The sequence below is a fragment of the Mesoplodon mirus genome (genome assembly GCF_964341445.2).
Source record: "Mesoplodon mirus genome assembly, chromosome: 3".
Taxonomy (NCBI): domain Eukaryota; kingdom Metazoa; phylum Chordata; class Mammalia; order Artiodactyla; family Ziphiidae; genus Mesoplodon; species Mesoplodon mirus.
Window position 1 is genome coordinate 20,422,739 of NC_138978.1, and position 17,712 is coordinate 20,440,450.

Sequence of the window (17,712 nt, forward strand, 5' to 3'; positions counted from 1 at the left end):
TCAGGTTCAGCCATTGGAAGCACTTTGGCTTCTACAAACATGCAGGGGATCCAGCCCCTAGAAGGAGGGACAGGCTATGGAGTAGCATTTTCTCTGGACCTCCATGTGCCTTCTGCCTCAACAGTCAGAAAGCCTAGGGCCTGCCCCATTCTACTGCGCCGATGGGCTCATACCTGGACAGCATCCAGCACCATGCCTGGCACACAGTTGATGTCACGAAATGGTAACAACTGTGGTGACTGAATTGAGAGAGTAGATTGGGACAGGCTTCCTAGAAAGAGACTCTGAGCTGGGCTGGAAGGTTTAGTAGACTCTGAAACTCTACACTTGAAAACCATAGTTTCTGGAGGAAGCCAGAGGGACCCGCAGCCTGTGGGTCCCCTGAGGGCGTGGAACCTATAGGCTCTAGTCTGCAGCAGGTCCTCAGTGCATGTTTGTTAAATGAATAAAAGAAGGGGGAAAGGAAGGAAGAAACAGTGGCACAACTGGGGCGAGCCAGACACAGACTTTCCTTTTCTATCCAAGGACTGACCAGAGCCCTGAAAGACCCCAGGTCCTGGAGTCAGAGAAACCAGGATTCAAATGCTAGCTCCACCCCTTTTCCTGTGAAACTGTTGGGGGTGAACTACTTGACTGTTGTTGTGTCTTCAGTAAAGCGGGGACAATGATAATAATTACTTCATGAGGTGCTTGGGATTATCAAATGAGATAATGAATGTGACATCACCATCTTCTGTGATACGGGCCACATAGAGAATACTCAATAGGTAATAAACTTGTCTTTTGTTGAGTGCACTTTGGTGGCAGGCACTATGCTGAGGGCTTTTCATGGGTTAACTCTAAATTTAAGCATTACAACAACCCTGTGAAGTCAGTATCTTTATTCTCAACCCATCTAATGTATAAGGATACAGAAGCTCAGAGAGGTTCGACAACTTGCCTGAAGTTACACAGCTAGTGAGTGGAGCAGCAGGGGCTTGAACCAGAGTCCATGCTTGTAGTCGCTGTTCTGTTAGCCATCTCTCTCCCTCTACCTCTAACCAGAATGAGGCTTGGGGCTTTGCTCACTGCGCAAGGGGGAGCCATCACGGCTCTGGGGGAGGGGCATGAGGATCTGACTTTTCTCAGCCTTCTGCCTGAGGCTGGAGACACATGAGGAAACTGAAGGACGAGGAAAGGCATTTGTGCAAGAGAACTCCTCCATGATCTCCCAGTTGGGCTTGCTATAACCTTGAAGGAAATTGGGGAACGCGCCCCCCAGATCCAGGTGGCCCCTGTGCTTGGACAAGAGCTGGGAGTGTTTATAGAGTTCCTGGGGGAAACTCGGGGTCCATAGCCTGCCCCGCACAAGAGGTACTCTTGCTGGCAGTGACCTGCCTGGGCAGGGTGGAGACCAAAGAGGTGCCTTGGGCTGGTCGTCTGGGCGGGTCTCACGGCAGCTGTAATTGCTGGGCACCAGAGCCCAGGCTGGGCCCTTTTATGGAGACATTTATAGCCAGCCCGTCTAGGGGACAATTCAAGTGGTTTTCTCTCTTTTGTGTCCCTTTAATAAACGAGAAGAAGAGACATCAAATTAAAGCTGATTCTGGGGAAACTTGGCTTTGTTGCGAGGCTCTGGGGAGGTCAGGGGAAGGTTATTCTGCTCTCTGACCCTGAGGCCTGGATTTCTTACCACATGCTTTTAAAATGTACAGACTCAGATGTCAGGGCTAGTCGGGTCTTTGAGGTCACCCAAACCAACTCTCAGCCTTGTGCAGCCATTCCTGCTGGCACATTTGCAGCCTTCCAGGGACGGGGAGCTCACTACCTTAAGAGCAACCGTGCTGTCGACAGGCAGCTCTGCATAGCCCCTCTGCTTGGGGGCTGTTGAAACAGACAGATGCGGGGTAAAGTTCCAGCTCTGTGCTCACCAGCAATAGCATCAGTCCCTGATCAAGGGCTCTCATCCCTGTGAGTTTCCTCCTCTGTCAAACTTCAGTCATTCATTCAACAAGTATTTTATCTTAGCCTGTGCTTCCCCAGAAGCAGACTCAAGACAAGGATTTGCATGCAAGTATTTGAAAAGTGCTCCCAGGAAGAACCACAGGGAAGTCAGGGGGACTGAGACAGGGAAAGTGCTGTGGACTGAACTGTGTTCCCCCCAAAACAATGTTCAAGTCCTAACTCCTGGTGTCTGTGAATGTGACCATATATGGAAATAGGGTCTTTGCAGCTGCAATGAAGTGAAGATGAGGTGATATTAGATTAGGGTGGATGCTAATTCAATGATTGGTGACCTTGTAGGATGTGGGCCCATAGACACACACTGAAGGAAGACAGCTATGCGAAGACAGACACCCACACAGGGAAAATGCCATGTGCTGATGGAAGCAGAGATCAGAGTTACGCTGTCCCACGTCAAGGAACGCCAAGGACTGGCAGCAACCCCCAGAATGTAGGAGAGGGGCACGGAACCGGTTCTCCCTCTGAGCGTGCAAGAAGGAATCAACCCTGTCGACATCTTAATATTGGACTTCTGGCCTCCTGAACTGTGAAACAATACATTTCTGTTGCTTTCAGCTACCCAGTTTGTGGTATTTTGCTATGGTGGCCCTAGAAACTAATGCAGTCAGGCGGGGGAGGAAACAATAAACAAAGGGCAGCGTACTGTTCAGCAGATTGCTGCTGTCCTGGGAAACTGGGGCTGGGTCCCTCTGCAAAGCTCAGGGAGACAGTGGATAAAATGCCCCAGAGTGACTCCAGCCGAGGGGAGGGAGCTGGGGTACTAGTCCACCAGCTTCCATCTGTCCTTGCCTGAAGGATGCCCCGGGGACAGTGACACCCCACCCCTGGCTTGACCAGTGTGTGGACAGGGAAGACTCAGGCAGCCAGAAAAGCCCCCCATGAGAATTGCAGGGGGTGGAAGTTGGAAGTGTTGGGGTCAGGATGCACAGGAAGAGGATGCTGAGGGGATGTGGGTGAAGCACCAACACTGCCTGCTAGATCTTTATTGAGTGCCTACTGTGTGCACAGAGCACCATTCCAAGTACATGGAAAGGCGCTCCCTAGCCAGCAGGCCAGGCCCAGCCCTCCAGGGTGGACACAGACAATAGTGTATCCTATTAACTCCTAGTAAACCAGGTGGCAGCGTTATGCCCGATAAAGCCAGAAGGGGTGCACAGTGATGGGGGTTGGCCAGGGTCATGGGGTGGCCCTCGTTGAACCTGGATGGTCAGAGCAGGTCTCTCTGAGGAAACCTGAATGTTGAGAAAATCCAAAGTTCAGACTTGTGGTGGAACAGCATTCTAGGCAGACAGAACAGCCAGTGTGGAGGCTCTGAGGATATGGAGGTCTGCTGTGAGGATTAAAGGAGCAAAAGGACTGAGCTCAGGCCTGGAGCAGAAGAGGCCGGCAGTAACTGAGCCTCGCTTCCCCCATTTCATGTTTTTGCTCCTAGTCCTGTCCTCCAGTCACCCAGAGCGGAAATTCCACTCCTGTTCCAGGGGAAACCCCTAGAGAGGCTCCAGGCACAAGGGTCAGGTGGAAGGACTCAGGTTCCCCCAGCCCCGCCCCTCACAATCTCTTTAACCTTGGATGAGACCTTTAGCTCTGAACCTCATTCGCCTTCTCTATAAAATGCCAATAACAGTGTCTACCCCATAGGGTTGGTGTGACGTTTAAAGGCGGCTTTTCCCAGGCAGAGAAAGGAGGACCACTGATACTCATGAGACTCCACCACTCAGCTGTTCCGGGCCAGACTGTGGTCAGCAAACATTCTCTGTTGTGAAGGAGAGTCATCGGTTGTCCGATTAATTGGAAGAGAAATTTTATATATCTTTATACATCTTTAACTCATCAGTGTAAAAAAAACCCAACAACCCTGGGATTCCACAAAAGCCCTGGAAGAAAGAATGAACCAGGAGTGAGGGATGGGTGGATGCTGGGCTGAGCCTTCTCTGTACATTTGCCCTTTTAAGTCTCACAACAAGAATGAATGGGGGCAGCAGACTTTTAAAATTTCACTTTATTTGTGACACAGTTAATACATGCTTATTGGTTTCAACTTTTTCAAAAATTTAGGAGTGTATAGAGTTTGAGATAAAAATCGTCCACCTCTCCCTGCTTCCAATGTCCCTCTGCTACCTGTTTGGGTGTTTTCTTCCAAACTTTTCTGTGCACGCAAACATATAAACGTAGGTTTTTTGTTTTTAACAAACATGGGAACATATTTGCCTTTTTAACTTAATGTGCTGTGGACATCTTCCCCTATCAATAATCCCAAGGTAGGAATTATCACCCCATTTTATTGGTGAAAGAACTAGGCTTGGACAGGTGAAGTATTTTGCTCAAGGTCTCAAACTGGTGCGTGGCTGCGCGGGGACTGGGACCCAGATCCGTCTGAATCTGGAGCACTAGGCCCCTCCGCTGTGCTGAAATATTGTCACCAGCAATTCTTAGCATCTCAGCAGGACCTGGTAAGAGGAACTTTCTTTTGGAGGCAGAGGGCTGAGAGGCCAGCCGAGAGGAGCAGACCTTTACCGGGGCAGGAGGTGAGGGGATAGAGCGATTGTGGGGCTTGTTCAGGGAGGAAGAGACCAGCCAAGGGAGGCACAAGCCGCCTTCAGGTCTGGACAGGTGGGTGCAGAGGTGCCAGGAGAGAGGGGGCTGGGTGCCAGGGCCCCCTGCCTAATGGGCCCAGCTGCCTGCCCTCTGTCTCTGCCAGGGCCCCACCAGGCACACTCACCTTCTTGATGACACACTTGCTTCCCTGTCTGAGCCAGCCGGAAGCTCTGAGCCCGGCTGCTCTGGTTGGCACACAGCTTCTCTCCCATCCCATTCATGACTCAGCAGTCAGCATCTGCCTGCCTGCCATCCTGTATCAGCTCAGAGGCATCAGGTCTGCCCCCTCCGTGAGGGATGCTGGGATCCTGTGAAGCACCGCAGCAGGGAGTTGTTCAACTTTTGCTTGAATGACTCCAGAGATGGGTGGCTCCTTACCTCCTAAGGAAGTTGGTTCCCTCTTGGATTGCTATCTGGGTTGGCTGGATAGTGGAACGAGCTTGGATCTTGGAGGCAGACCCAGGTGCTTCTGGGGATGATAGAAGAAATGATGACGATAAAATCTGTTCCAGCTGTATGCGGGGAGGGAGGGCTGAGGGAGCCTCAGTTTCCCCTTCTGGCTTCCTCTGGCTCAGTGTTTATCTAATTGCAGGTCACAAACCATGACTGAATCATGACATTAATTTAGTGGGTTGTGACCAGCATCTTACAAAAGGAACAGAACGGAATAGGATGGAAAATATCGGCATGCATCTCAAGCAGTCAAGGATAAGACTTGTTTTTTGAAGTTTTTCTGTCAGCATGGGGGCAGCATGCTGGTTAGGTGGGCACAGAGGGACCGGTGCATGCCTGGTGGGGGCAGGGCCCTCCCACAGCGCCGAGGGTGGCCTGGAGGGGCTCCCAGGCTCAGGCGCCTCTTCCTGCCCAACCCTCACCAAGCAGGGCCCCAGGGGCGGTGGGAACGGAGATCCTCTCCTCTCTCCCCAGCGCATCCACTGGGCTCTGAGCAGCCCCATAAATCGTCTGCCCGGAGTCAGGGGCATAGAACTCCCTGATTTATGCCCTGCCGGCCCACCCCCTCTGCCTCCCTCCCAGGCTTTATGGGGCCAAGGCCTGGCAAGCTGCTGGCTCCAGACAGGCCCTGCAGTTGCCGTGGCAACCGGTTCAGGCTGCGCCATCATCCGTGCTCTGGCCTTTCCCTCCCTCACGCTCTCCTTGGGGTTGGCTTTTCAACAGCACCAACGGGCCTTCTCTTCCACTAGCCTGGCCCTTCCCAAAGAGTGCCCGCACGTCCTCTGGGCCCCCTGCATCAGTGTCACAGTGAAGAGCAGATGTAGAACATGCTAAGACAAGGCAGCATGGGCTGCTGGGTGACTGCCTGGCCTTAGAATCCCATCGACCAGGGTTCAAATCCAGCTCTTCCACTTCAAGGCCGGCAATCACAGTGCTCTTGTCGAGAATCACCTCTTCACCTCGAGCTCTTCACCTCGTGCTCTTGTCGAGAATCAGCAAGAGTCTACAGGGAAAGTGCTGGGCCCTTTTACTGGCACTTAAACCTTTTTAACTCTCCATTGCCTCATCTGTAAAGTGGGTATAATAACATCTCCATACCCTGCTCTCTCCCGGGGCCTGCAAGAGTGTCTGCATGTCCACGCTCCATAAATGTGAGTGAATAAATGAATCTCATAGGTTGTACAGGTCCTTACTCAAGAGCATAAGTGTGGTGGATTAAAGATGCCCATAGGGCTTCCCTGGTGGCGCAGTGGTTGAGAATCTGCCTGCCAATGCAGGGGACACGGGTTCGAGCCCTGGTCTGGGAGGATCCCACATGCCGCAGAGCAACTAGGCCCGTGAGCAACAACTACTGAGCCTGAGCGTCTGGAGCCTGTGCTCCGCAACAAGAGAGGCTGCGACAGTGAGAGGCCTGCGCGCCACGATGAAGAGCGGCCCCCACTCGCTGCAACTAGAGAAAGCCCGCGCACAGGAACAAAGACCCAACACGGCCAAAAATAAATAAATAAATTAATTAATTAAAGATGGCCATAAATCCTCCGACCCTCCTCCCACTGAGATGTGGGGCTCAGTTCTTCTCCCCCGGAATCTGGACTGGCCTCAGTGCTTGCTCGTAGCCAACAGAATGTGGCAGGAGTGACGCTGCCAGTCTTCCCAGTTGGGTCAGGAGAAGCCTTGCTGCTTCGCTTTCGTCTCATTGAACCCCCATCGCCCTGTAAGGAATTTGACCACCCTGAGTGGAGCTGAGCTGGAGAGACCACGCAGGGAAGCCCTGAGCCTCCACGAAGACAGAGGGGGACGGCCAGCCAGCCCCCAGCCCTTCCTGCCCCAGGTGTTGCAGGCATCCCAGCCGAGACAGACGTGAGCTGTCCCCACTGAGCCCTACCCAAATTGCAGAGTCATAAACAAAAGAAAGAACTGCCATTGTTTCAAGTCACCAAGTTTTGGTTTAATTGGTTCTGCAGCATGGATTTTGGAGAACAAGGTGTAGAGCCCTGGCCTCACACATAATAATAAGCACGTAACAAGTGCTCAGTAAAGGAGGCAGTAATGGTAGCAGTAGTGGTTGTATTGATTCTGGCTCTTGTTGCCAGGGAGCAAAAGCGCCTAATTATTCAGAAGTGAGGCTCTGGAGGCAGACTGCCTAGGTCTGGATCTCGACTACTAACTCTGCAAACATGGACAATTACTCTCCTCCTCCAGGCCTCAGTTTCTTCATCTGTATAAAAGCAAGAATGAGAGTTGACTACTCTATAGGCCCAGTGTGAGACATTAACGAGATGGTACCTATAAAGTGGGCACAGTGCCTGGCACAGAGTGAGTGCTGGTATGGGATGGCCACCTTCATCAGCATCAATATTGGCATCGTTATCTTCAATCTGATATTTAAAGTGCGCTCCCTCATCTTATAAGACCTTAAAGGGGTCAGAGCTAGAGGGAACAAATCTATTGAGTGCAACCCTCCATCATGCAGATGGGATTGGGTTGCTGGTGGAAGCTCTGAGTTATATTTTTATCTTTAAAAAGAACTCTGGGTGGCCCATCTAAAAGTCAAATAAATAATAACTATGACAATGGAGGAGAAGGAGGAGGAGGAGGGGAGGTGGGATTTGTCTAGTGGAGCTCACCTACATCATTGCTTCTAGAAACAGCCCAAGGGATTTGTTCTTCACCAGCTGCTAAACTCAGTGAGCTTCTGGGGTTGGGGGCTGGGGAAGTTTCTCACAGATTTTTTGGGATTGGTCATCCCTGCCTATTTGTTGGCAACCATCAGGATCTTCCAAATCAGCTGGCTCATCTTCTTATTGTATGTATGAGGATCCAGAGAGGGACAGTGACTTGGCCAAGGTCACACAGCATATCAGGGGCAATGCTGGGATCAGAACCCAGGGCTCCTGCCTCCCAACCTGTAGCTTTCTAGGCTGTTTCCAGCCTCAGGAGCAACACATTTTGGAGGGGGCTTTACTTACAAAGCCTCCAGGGATAGGTTTTGCCCTCTCCCTGCCTGCCTACCATGGACTTCCTTGCATTAAAATTCTCATCGTGGGAGTCTTAGCTATTATTCATTTCTTTCCAAATGGAATTCTCGCATCTGACAAGGGGCCTCTGGGGAAGACGTCATACGTTATCTGTAAGCTCATCTCCGGCCGCAGCTTGAGCAGAACAGGGATGGTTTTCTCATTCCCTTTCAGCAGATGGGGAAAGAAAGACCCAGAACAGGGAAATGAGCCTCTCTTTGCTTGTCTCAAACATCACTATGGAGTCTCCTTACTAAACAACTAGCAGACACCCATCCACATGGCACAGTTAGAAGGGCTCTAAGAATGCTGGAAGCTTCCTTGCTCAAAAATGGTCTCCTCACTCATTTTGTACCAAGCCTGAAAGCTCACCTTTGGAGTTTACTGCTTTTGAGTCAGGAAGGCGTTCATGCAGATGCTCCTGGTGGCCATGCTGCTGAGCCGACAGTAATGAGGTAGGATGGAAAAATACAGGATTTGAAGTCACTGAATCCGGCTTTGCCACTCATTGCCTGTGTGATGTCGAGCAAGCCATTTTACCCTTCTGAGCCTCAGTTTCTTCATCTATAAAATGAGGTCACCATTGAACCTACCCCACCCCCAGGAAAGTGAAACGTACCGTTCTAGTTGCCTGTGGCCACATAACAAACCACCCTGAAACTTAATGGCTTGAAACGCAACAGCAATCTTTTGTTATGCTTGTGAATTTGCAATTTGGGCAGGGCACAGCAAGGGACAGCTGGTCTCTGCTCCACAGGGTGTCAGCTGGGGCTGGTTGACTGGGTCTGGGGGATCCCTTTCCAAGATGGAACACTTACATGACTGGTAGTCCGTTTCTCCCTGTGTGGACCTCTCCATGGAGCAGCTTGGATTTCCTCATACCATGGTGGCTGGGTTCCAAGAGAAGGGAAGTTGGTGTGGGCCCAGAAAGTGTTACAGTAACACTTCTATTATGTTCTTTTGACTAAGGAATCCCAGAGCTCAGAGAAGGGGCATAGGGAATAGCATTTACCACAGTTGCAATGAAATAGGTATTTGTATTATTTGTTGACATCTGTTTCCCTTCTCCTCCCCACCACAGTATCTTGCTCATTGATGTAAACCCAGAGCCTAGAACAGTGCCTGGAAGATAGATCTTCATTTAATATTAGTAAATATATTGATGAATGAATGAACTAATGCCTCTCCCTGACACTCCAACCCTGGATCCTGGTTGCTCAGGCTGAGGCCAGGGGCCAGGGGTTATGGAAGGGACCCTGGCTCTAGCATCTGAGGCCTGGGTTTGGGCCCTGACTCCGGCCCCAGGGTGCTAGGTGACCTTGGGCAAGTCACAGACTTCTCTGTGGGTGTCAGCAAAATCCAATAAAACTAGACCCTGGCTTTTCAACTTGTGTCATCAAAACCCCTGCATATGACTTGCTTTAATTAAGATAAGAGCTCAGTGAAATGTTTGGACTTGTTGTTCATTCTTTGATGTTCGGCCTTTTCTGTTGTTGTTTTTGATGTCCAGGGGCTTGAAGGACTAGACTTGGGTTCTTGGCCCTTGCTGGCGGGCTGCCTGCCGTCTGCTGTTTGCCTTGTTAAAAGCACTTATGATCTAATAAAGCGAGATGGATGTGGCCTCCCTGGGGATGAAACACTTTCTATTCTCCATATTTACTGTGCTTCTCAGCTGCATTCATGGCTGATGTTTTTTGAGTATAAACTAAATACTAAGTCCCGGGCTAAGTTTCACTTAATCCTCAAAACAACTCAGTGAGTGAGGTGCTGCTATAGTCCCCATTCTAGACAGGAAGAAACAGAGGCTCTGAGAGGCTTGGGAACTTGCCTAAGGTCACTGGGGAGTAGGCTGGGAAGTAGAGGTGCCAAGTTATGGACCCAGCATGGCCGCCCATGGGCTGCTGGTGGCCCTGGCTTGATGGGAAGCAAACAGGGAATCTAGTCCTGTATAGCAGTGGTTCCCAACCTTTTTGGCACCAGGGGCTGGTTTCATGGAAGACAATTATTCCACTGACGGGGTGGGGGGTGGGGGAGGGCGGGGATGATTCAGGGGGTAATGCAAGTGAGGGGGAGCGATAGGGAGCAGCAGATGAAGCTTTGCTCGCTCGCGCTGCTCACCTCCTGCCGAGCGGCCCAGTTCCTAACAGGCTGCAGACCGATACCGGTCCACAGCCCAGGGGTTGGGGACCCCTGCTGTATAGGATAGGGAGCAGGTGAACCTTGGCCTCTAAGTTTGATCAGTGCCCTTGTGAGGCATTGGAGAGAGAGACAACAGGCCTATGAGGTATTGTTTCTATGACCCCCATTTTACAGGTGGGAAAACTGAGGCCCAGAGAGGTTGCACAAAGGAGATTGGCTCCAGGGAAGGATGGGGCCTTTGGGACTGCCTGCCCCTCTTGCCTGCCTCATTGTCCAAGGTTAGGTCAGGCCAAGCCCTGAGTCTTTTGCTGGTCACGTGTGTGAGACAGTGGCTAAGCTGACTTTGGTATCTTACTGACCAGCAGAGACAGTGGAAGGGATACGGCTGTGCCTCGCTGCGTGGTTCTGAGTGGAGCGGTCCTCAGGAAGATGAAATGATGTGGGAAAGCATCCCACATCCCTGGTTCCCAAAGTGGAACAGGAGGCACTGATGGGGAGCTGGGGCAGCCATGGAAGTTGGTTCTCTTCCCTGGTGCTTGGCTGGAGCTGTGGGTGCCCCCAGGAGTGCAAATAGCCCAGCAACGTCTCCCACTTTTAGTCCGTTGCAGTGCCAGCAATTCCACTGTTAACAGCTTCTCCTAGGAAAAGCACATGGTGCAGGGGGGTCGGGGGGTGGGGTGGGGTGTGAATGTCCCCGAGAGGGGACTTTCAGGGCCGCTGAGGAACTTCGCTCTCCTTATCTGGGAACAAATACCAGCCCCACCAGGTGTGAAAGCTCCTGGCACAGTGCCCGGCACCCCAGAGGGCAAGAGAGACTTGTTCATTCTGAACTGAGGGGTCAGCCCAGTAGACCCCAAGCACGTGGGCTCGATGTAGAGCAAAGGACCCAGGCCTCACGGGCCTGCAGGTACCCATGAGATCACCCTGACATCAATACCCAGGTGAAGAAGGTTCTTAGACCTCATCTCCCCACCAGGCCCCCTCCCCACCCCCAGCTGGAAGGCCGCTTGCTCCCTGCACCTCCCAAGGCGTGCCCTGCCCACCGCGTCCTGTAACAAGTTTGCTCAGAGTCTTAATGTCTTGGTAGGGGCCTTACTGCCGCCCCAGCTACAGGTGCTCCATGAAAGAGCCTCACCGGGTGTGCCCACCCCCTACCCTGAGCTTCCAGGTGCCAGAGCTGCTGTGGGGCTTGCAGTGAGGTGGCCACGGGGTGAGCTTAGGCCAACTCTAGTTCAGGATTTGTCACCGTGTTATGCGGCAGCCATCCCTGGGCCCTGGTCTTTCGTGGTCTCCATGACAACGGCTTGGGTAGCTTCTTCGCTTGCCCTTTTCTCCATCAAGGCTTAAAACCAGTGCTCAGGCAGAAGACACACCTTTTACCCCAGCGCCCCTTCCTTGACCCCAAGCACCCAATTCCTCCCTGATCCATGAGTCCCTACCTGGAGAGGACCTTCCAGGGCCACCATCGGCCAGACACAGGATCCAAGCATGGGTCAAGCAGCACAGCCCGATACAGACAAAGGGAGTCTGGCCAGCCCTCCCACTGAGTGCAGGGGACAGCACTACCAGAGGGTCAGGCCCTCCTGCTATGTGCCCTAGGCAAGTCCCTGCCCTCCCTGGACCGCTCTGGGGAGGATAATGCCCAAGGCCCCATCCAGCTTGAACATTCTGAGGCCCTGTGCCTTCTCCATGCCTACAGCAGCCAGTGGCGCCAGGGCCACCTGACCCCGGTCCCTCTTTTCCATTCAGGCCAGGCTGCCAGAACAGCCTGGAGGCCCTTATCACGCACAGCTATCTTCATTGTTTGCATAGCACTCATTTCCCCTCGGCTAAGAAAACATGTTTGCAAAATCAGATCTCTCTGGAAAGCCGGCAGGTTAAAAGGAAAGGAAACGGTTTGAATTCTGTGAAGCAGGGATCTGAAGGCAGGGATTGACCTCTGACATTGCCCCCACTTCTCTGGGTCCCCTTGATTAGAGCAAGCAGGGCCCGATCCCAAATTTTAGCCCCTAAGGAACCCCCTACACCTCCCCCAAATCTATTCCAGGCCCACAGGCCGCTGAGGCTTAGAGAGGCTTAGAGCTTTTCTCAGGGTCACACAGAGTGGAGACTCCCCCTCTCCAGAACCTTCAGTGGCTCCCTATTCCTGGCAGGGGAAGCCCACATGCAGCCTGGTATTCAAGGTCTTCCTTTTCCTGTGTGTGGCTTTTTAGTTCTAGATACCCCAAACCCTCACTGTCCCATATGGGCTCATCTCTGCGACAAGTACACCTCCCCCAACCCCATCCGTATCTGCTACATAGCTCTATCCAACTCCCTCTTACTCCTCAAGGCTCCACTCGGATCCTGCTTCTTCCAGGAAGCCTTCCCTGACTAGCCCTGCCACTCTCTGAGGGACCCTAGCCACACCACAGGCATTATGGGGTCACTTCTCTTTTGCACTCACCCTCTCCCGACCACCACCACCACCAGGATTAAATCCTGTTTGAGCCCAGCTGCTTTCTGGGTCAGAGCCTGGTCCCTACCCCCAAGAGCTGGCCTGGCCTGCTCAGGGACACTGTGGGCCACCAAGGAGAGAACTAAAGGTTTTCCAAGGGAAAAAAAAAAAATGACACCAACAGTGGCGATTGGCTGCCTAAGGGCCTCACCCTGGGGCTTTTGTTAAAAAATGACTTTTCCTGGTATTAAAAATGGACAAATCATGGGTACAGTCACAAACATGCCACCGTGCAGCCATTAACAAGATGAGACGGAACTACCTGTGCCCACATGGAAAGCTGTCCACAATGAAAATGCAAGTTGCAGGAAGAAATGCACATATGACCCCATTTGTTTTTAATTGGAAAAATAAACACCTCCGATGGCTCCCATGTGCTCAGCACTGGTTTAAGCACTTCGTGTGCATTAACTCATTTAGTTCTCATAATGATCCTGCACAGTAGGTACCACAATTGCCCCATTTTACAGATGAGCAAACTGAGGTTAAGGGGTAGGATTCAAGTGCATGCTGCAGGCAAGGTCAACCCCTTCCCTGTGTAGCCTGCTCAGTGGTCTCTATGTGGTTCTGTGTTTATGTATATATATAACCAAAGGCACAGAAAAACTTAGAAGGATGCTCCTCTGGGCCTCGGGTAGAGTGGGGTTTGGAGGGAGAGAAATGGGAGGACTTTTATTTCCTCTTTTTATATTGTTTGGTTCTCACAAATAATATAATTTAAAATGAATTTTAAAAATAGAAAAAGCAGCACATAGTCATCATAGAAAACTCAGAAAAGAGAAGAGAAAGACCCCAGAAATCAGAATCAGCCTGGCCTCTTGGAGCTGGCAGGGCAGCATACCCAGGGCCATGGGACTCTGAAAGGATCACCACAGAAATGGGTAACTGGGATTATTCCAGGGCCAGAGACATCAGCATGGGGAGCAGACTTCAGCTCAATGTGAGAGACACTGTATGACTAATCAGAGCTGTTCCACCATGAAACATGGCAGCCTTGTTCAGTGGTGAGCTGCCTGTCAGCAGAGGCATGCAAATTGGTGCCAGATGCTGGATCAGCACTGTGTTGTTTGCTAAATATGTCATGTGAGTTAGTCTGATTTTCAACCCCTGCCACCTACCTTTAACCCAAGCTGGACAGTAACAGAATGTACCTGCAAGGATGGAGTGCAGCACTGATTGGTTAAAAAATAACAAACAACTATAAAAACAAAGATGAAGAGCCTTGCACAGATACATCAGTTTGCAGCTCACAGAATCCCTTGGCCTGGTGTCATGTGATTTCAGGGCCTCTCAACATTATAGGCAGAAACCCTTTACAGAGGAGGAAAACAGAGGCTCAGAGGGGTACGGACTTGCCCAAGGTCACCCAAGGTCACCCAGCTGGTCCAGAGGCCCCAACTCTGGCCTGGTGTGCCATCCCACACCTGGGTGCTTCTCACAGCAATAGTTCATCTCCCTTACAGCATCCATCCCCCGCTGGGTGCTCAGGTCCTGGGTTCTAGTCTAGCTCTGGTCCCACATGCCATGTGATGCTGAGCAAGACCCTGCCCTTCTGGTGCTGGGTTCCATGCATCCAGTTCCTCTCCAGTTCCAGTCTGCCTGTCACTCACCCAGTTCCTCAGTTTTCTTAGCTTTTCCCCTGACGGTAGGCCCCAAGGAGTCCTTGGTGGGATGGGGGAGGGGAGGGCCCATGGGGTGTTGTACACCCGGATGCTTGGATCCTTCTCTTATTCTGTGCAGATTTATAAGGGTGTGTTCCTGAACTTTCACTCACTGTCCACAGCCCAGCACATGGTCTAAAAACAACAGATCCGATGAAAGAGATCTCACCGGCAGATGAAAGCAGGAGGGAGACCGGCCTCCCACAGCCCTGGCCTGGCCCCAGGCCCACTGCATACTCTGGTCAAGGCCAAGTCAGGGCTGCACAGTCTGGAGAGGCCTGGAGAAGGCGCCCGCCCACCCAGGGGTCTGGGGCTTCGAGGGGCCCTGGGTGCTAAGCCTTGAATGAGGTACTGGGGGAGGCAAAAGGGAACAAAGACCCAAGCCCTGTCCAGGGGCAAGTGGACTCACATGCCAGGAAGAGGGATTTGGTGGAGCCTAATCAGACAACAGCCAGGCATCAGCCAGGATGGAGATGCATGACACCCAGGAGCCATGCCCACCCCCGCCCCCAGCGCTGTCCGGCCACTCTCTGCTCACTCACTCTGCTCCAGCCACTCTGGCTTCCTTTCTGTTCCCTGAAACTCAACAAGCTCATCCCCCACCTCAGGGCCTTTGCACATGTCGCTCCCTCTGTGTGGAACACTCTTCTCCCCACTGTTCCCAAGACCGAGATCTCATCTTTCATGTCTCTGATTAAATGTCACCTCCTCTGGGAGGCCTCCAACTGGTAACCCAATCTGTTCTCCAGTCCAGTCCAGTCCTCTGTCTTCCTAATGGTACTTGGCACAATTTATGATCATTTGTTTTAATGATTTAGTTGTAAGCTCCATGAGGATGTGCCCTTTACATTGTTTCTCTGGGTAAGGGGGGCCAGCTCTGCCACCAACATGCTGCGTTTGGATCAGGCATCAGCTCCCTTGAAAATAACAGCAAACAAGGTTTAGCTCTTGTCACGTGTAAAGGTGCTTCTGGTATATGACCTTATTTAGTGCTCATAGCAATCGAACCAGGCTGGTACAAGTATCATCCCCGTTTCACAGATGAGGAGACCAAGGCTGAGTGAGATTAATGCTATTCCTTGGCTACAGCCCCCAACACTTGTCTGCTGTGTACACGAGGCCTCCTCCACTGCCCGATCTCCAAGGGGCCTTGCTCACCTTTGGGACCCTTGGGTGCTCCATGTGTGAGCAATGCGGTGCAGGAAATCAAACTGGTCATTAGGCATCACGTCTGTTGGCTGCTGAGCAGATTTTCCTCTGGATGGGAGAAGAGGGGTTCCAAGGGTTAGGGCAGCTGGAGCTGGCTGTGGGGTTGCTGAGAGCAATGGTGAGGGAAGGGATGGTATGAGAGGAGATGGGGGAGGTCTGGGTTCTCCCTGCACATGTCCTACCTCTCAGGGACCCCAAGGACCCCTCCCAGCCTTCAGAGTGGGACCTCTGGTGTTTCCAAGGGGAGGGAACTGGACCCTCCCTGGGGGTGCAGGTGGGAGAAGGGCGGTGGACGGTTAACCTTGCTCTGGGAGGAAGCCACTGGGTACCAGGAGCAGAATCTTCCAGACCCTTTGTGCTCCCTTGGTCCAGACAATTCTCTGAGAAAATGATCCAGGGCAAGGACAGCGACTTCCGGACAAGATGCTCACCCAGACTTACTACCGGAACCCCGTGCCCCGTACCCGTGTGTTGGGGGTTTGTGTTATTCTCTCTACATTCGTATATGTTGAGTTTTGTAATAATAAAAAGTAAAACAGATAGAAAGGAAGGAAGGAGGGAGGGAAGGGGGAAAGGAGGGAAAGAAGCTGTATGCATAATACAATCCCATTTTTTAATTAAACAAGTTCTATATGCATGTATATATACATGAAGAAAGTCTGGAAGATATATACAAAATGTTAACAATGGTTCTCTTTCATGGAATTATGGATTATTTTATTTTTCTTCATTATACTTTTTAATGTTTCCAATTGGGGTGAAAAACCACGCAGCTACGAAGGAAAGAAAAAAAAGGCACACCTTGGGTTCGCGACTCCCGTCCACCCCCTCAGCCGCTCTCTGACTCTGCTGCCACGTCACCTCGCTGAGCCTCGGCTCTCCTGGCAAAGCAAGGGCGACACGGGGGAGGCCGGAGAGAGCTGTGCCTGGGGATGCAGCCAGTCCGTTGTGTGCCTGCCTCCACCTGACATGACTCGGGTCCCCAGGGATGACACACTATCCCCTCACACCCCTACAGACCTGCTCAGGGGACATGAAGATCCTGGAAGGAGAGCCGGGCTTCCTGGCCCCGCAGACACTGCCCGGGACACCAACACACCGGTGCCCGTGTGTGTGCGCGTACACACACACATGCGCGCGCGCGCGCGTGCTGTGTGCCATGAGCGTAGGCGCTGTAACCTGCGTGGGGCGGCCAGTCAGCCGCCCCGGTGGGTGAGAGGAGAGAGCCCCATCCCTCTCCAAGATAAACACAGGAAGTGAGGACCCCACAGTGTCAGGGTGAGGTTGGGAGCCATCCATAAACTCCCGGCGGGGGTGGGGGGCGAGGAGGCGGAGGCAGAGGGGCCCGGAGCAGGGAGGGAGGATGTGGGAGTCTGGGCAGGGGCCTGAGTTTGACATCCGCTGTGTTGGGTTCAAATGTGAAAAGTTGAAACAGTGACTAAGCTTGGGGGCCATCTTGGCTCGGTCCGTCTGTCTGTCTGTCTGTTTGGGACAACACCTCCCACCTCCCACCCCCACCTCTGGTTCCCCAGCCCTGGGCTCAGTGAACCCTGTGTCCAAGCCAGTTGGAGGCTCGAGGGCCCCCAGCTGGGCACCCCCAACACTTCCGGAAGCCAGAACCTGTGCTCAGCGGCCGCGCATTGATGACTGAGTGCCAGGAAAGAAACAGGCAGTGCAGATGCCGGGATGCCCCCGAGACGACGCATCTCCGCAGCCCAGCTTGCACCTGACAGATCGTCCCAGGGCAGCTGCCCGGGCCCCCGTGCCCCCAGCCTTCTCCTCTGGGGCCGCTGGTCCTGCTTTCCCCAAAGCCCACCACGTCCCAGGGGAGAGGCGGGATGGGGTCTCTGGCTGGGCCACAGGGGCGGGGGCCACAGGGCCAGCCACCAAGAGGCCGCTCTGAGAGTGGTTTTGGATGAATGAGTGCCCACTGTGTGCCAGGTACTTTACATCAGCCTTGAATAATTTTCTGGAACAAAGTGAGGACAGAGGGGGAGAGAAGGGATGTCTTTTTATTTACTCTCAACCACCCAACCATCCTCAGTTTGCCCTGAGGTTACCAGCCGGTTCAAAGTCACATGGCCAGAGGCAGCTGGGTCTGATCTGGATCCTGGGCTCTTCCTTCGCCTTCATGCTT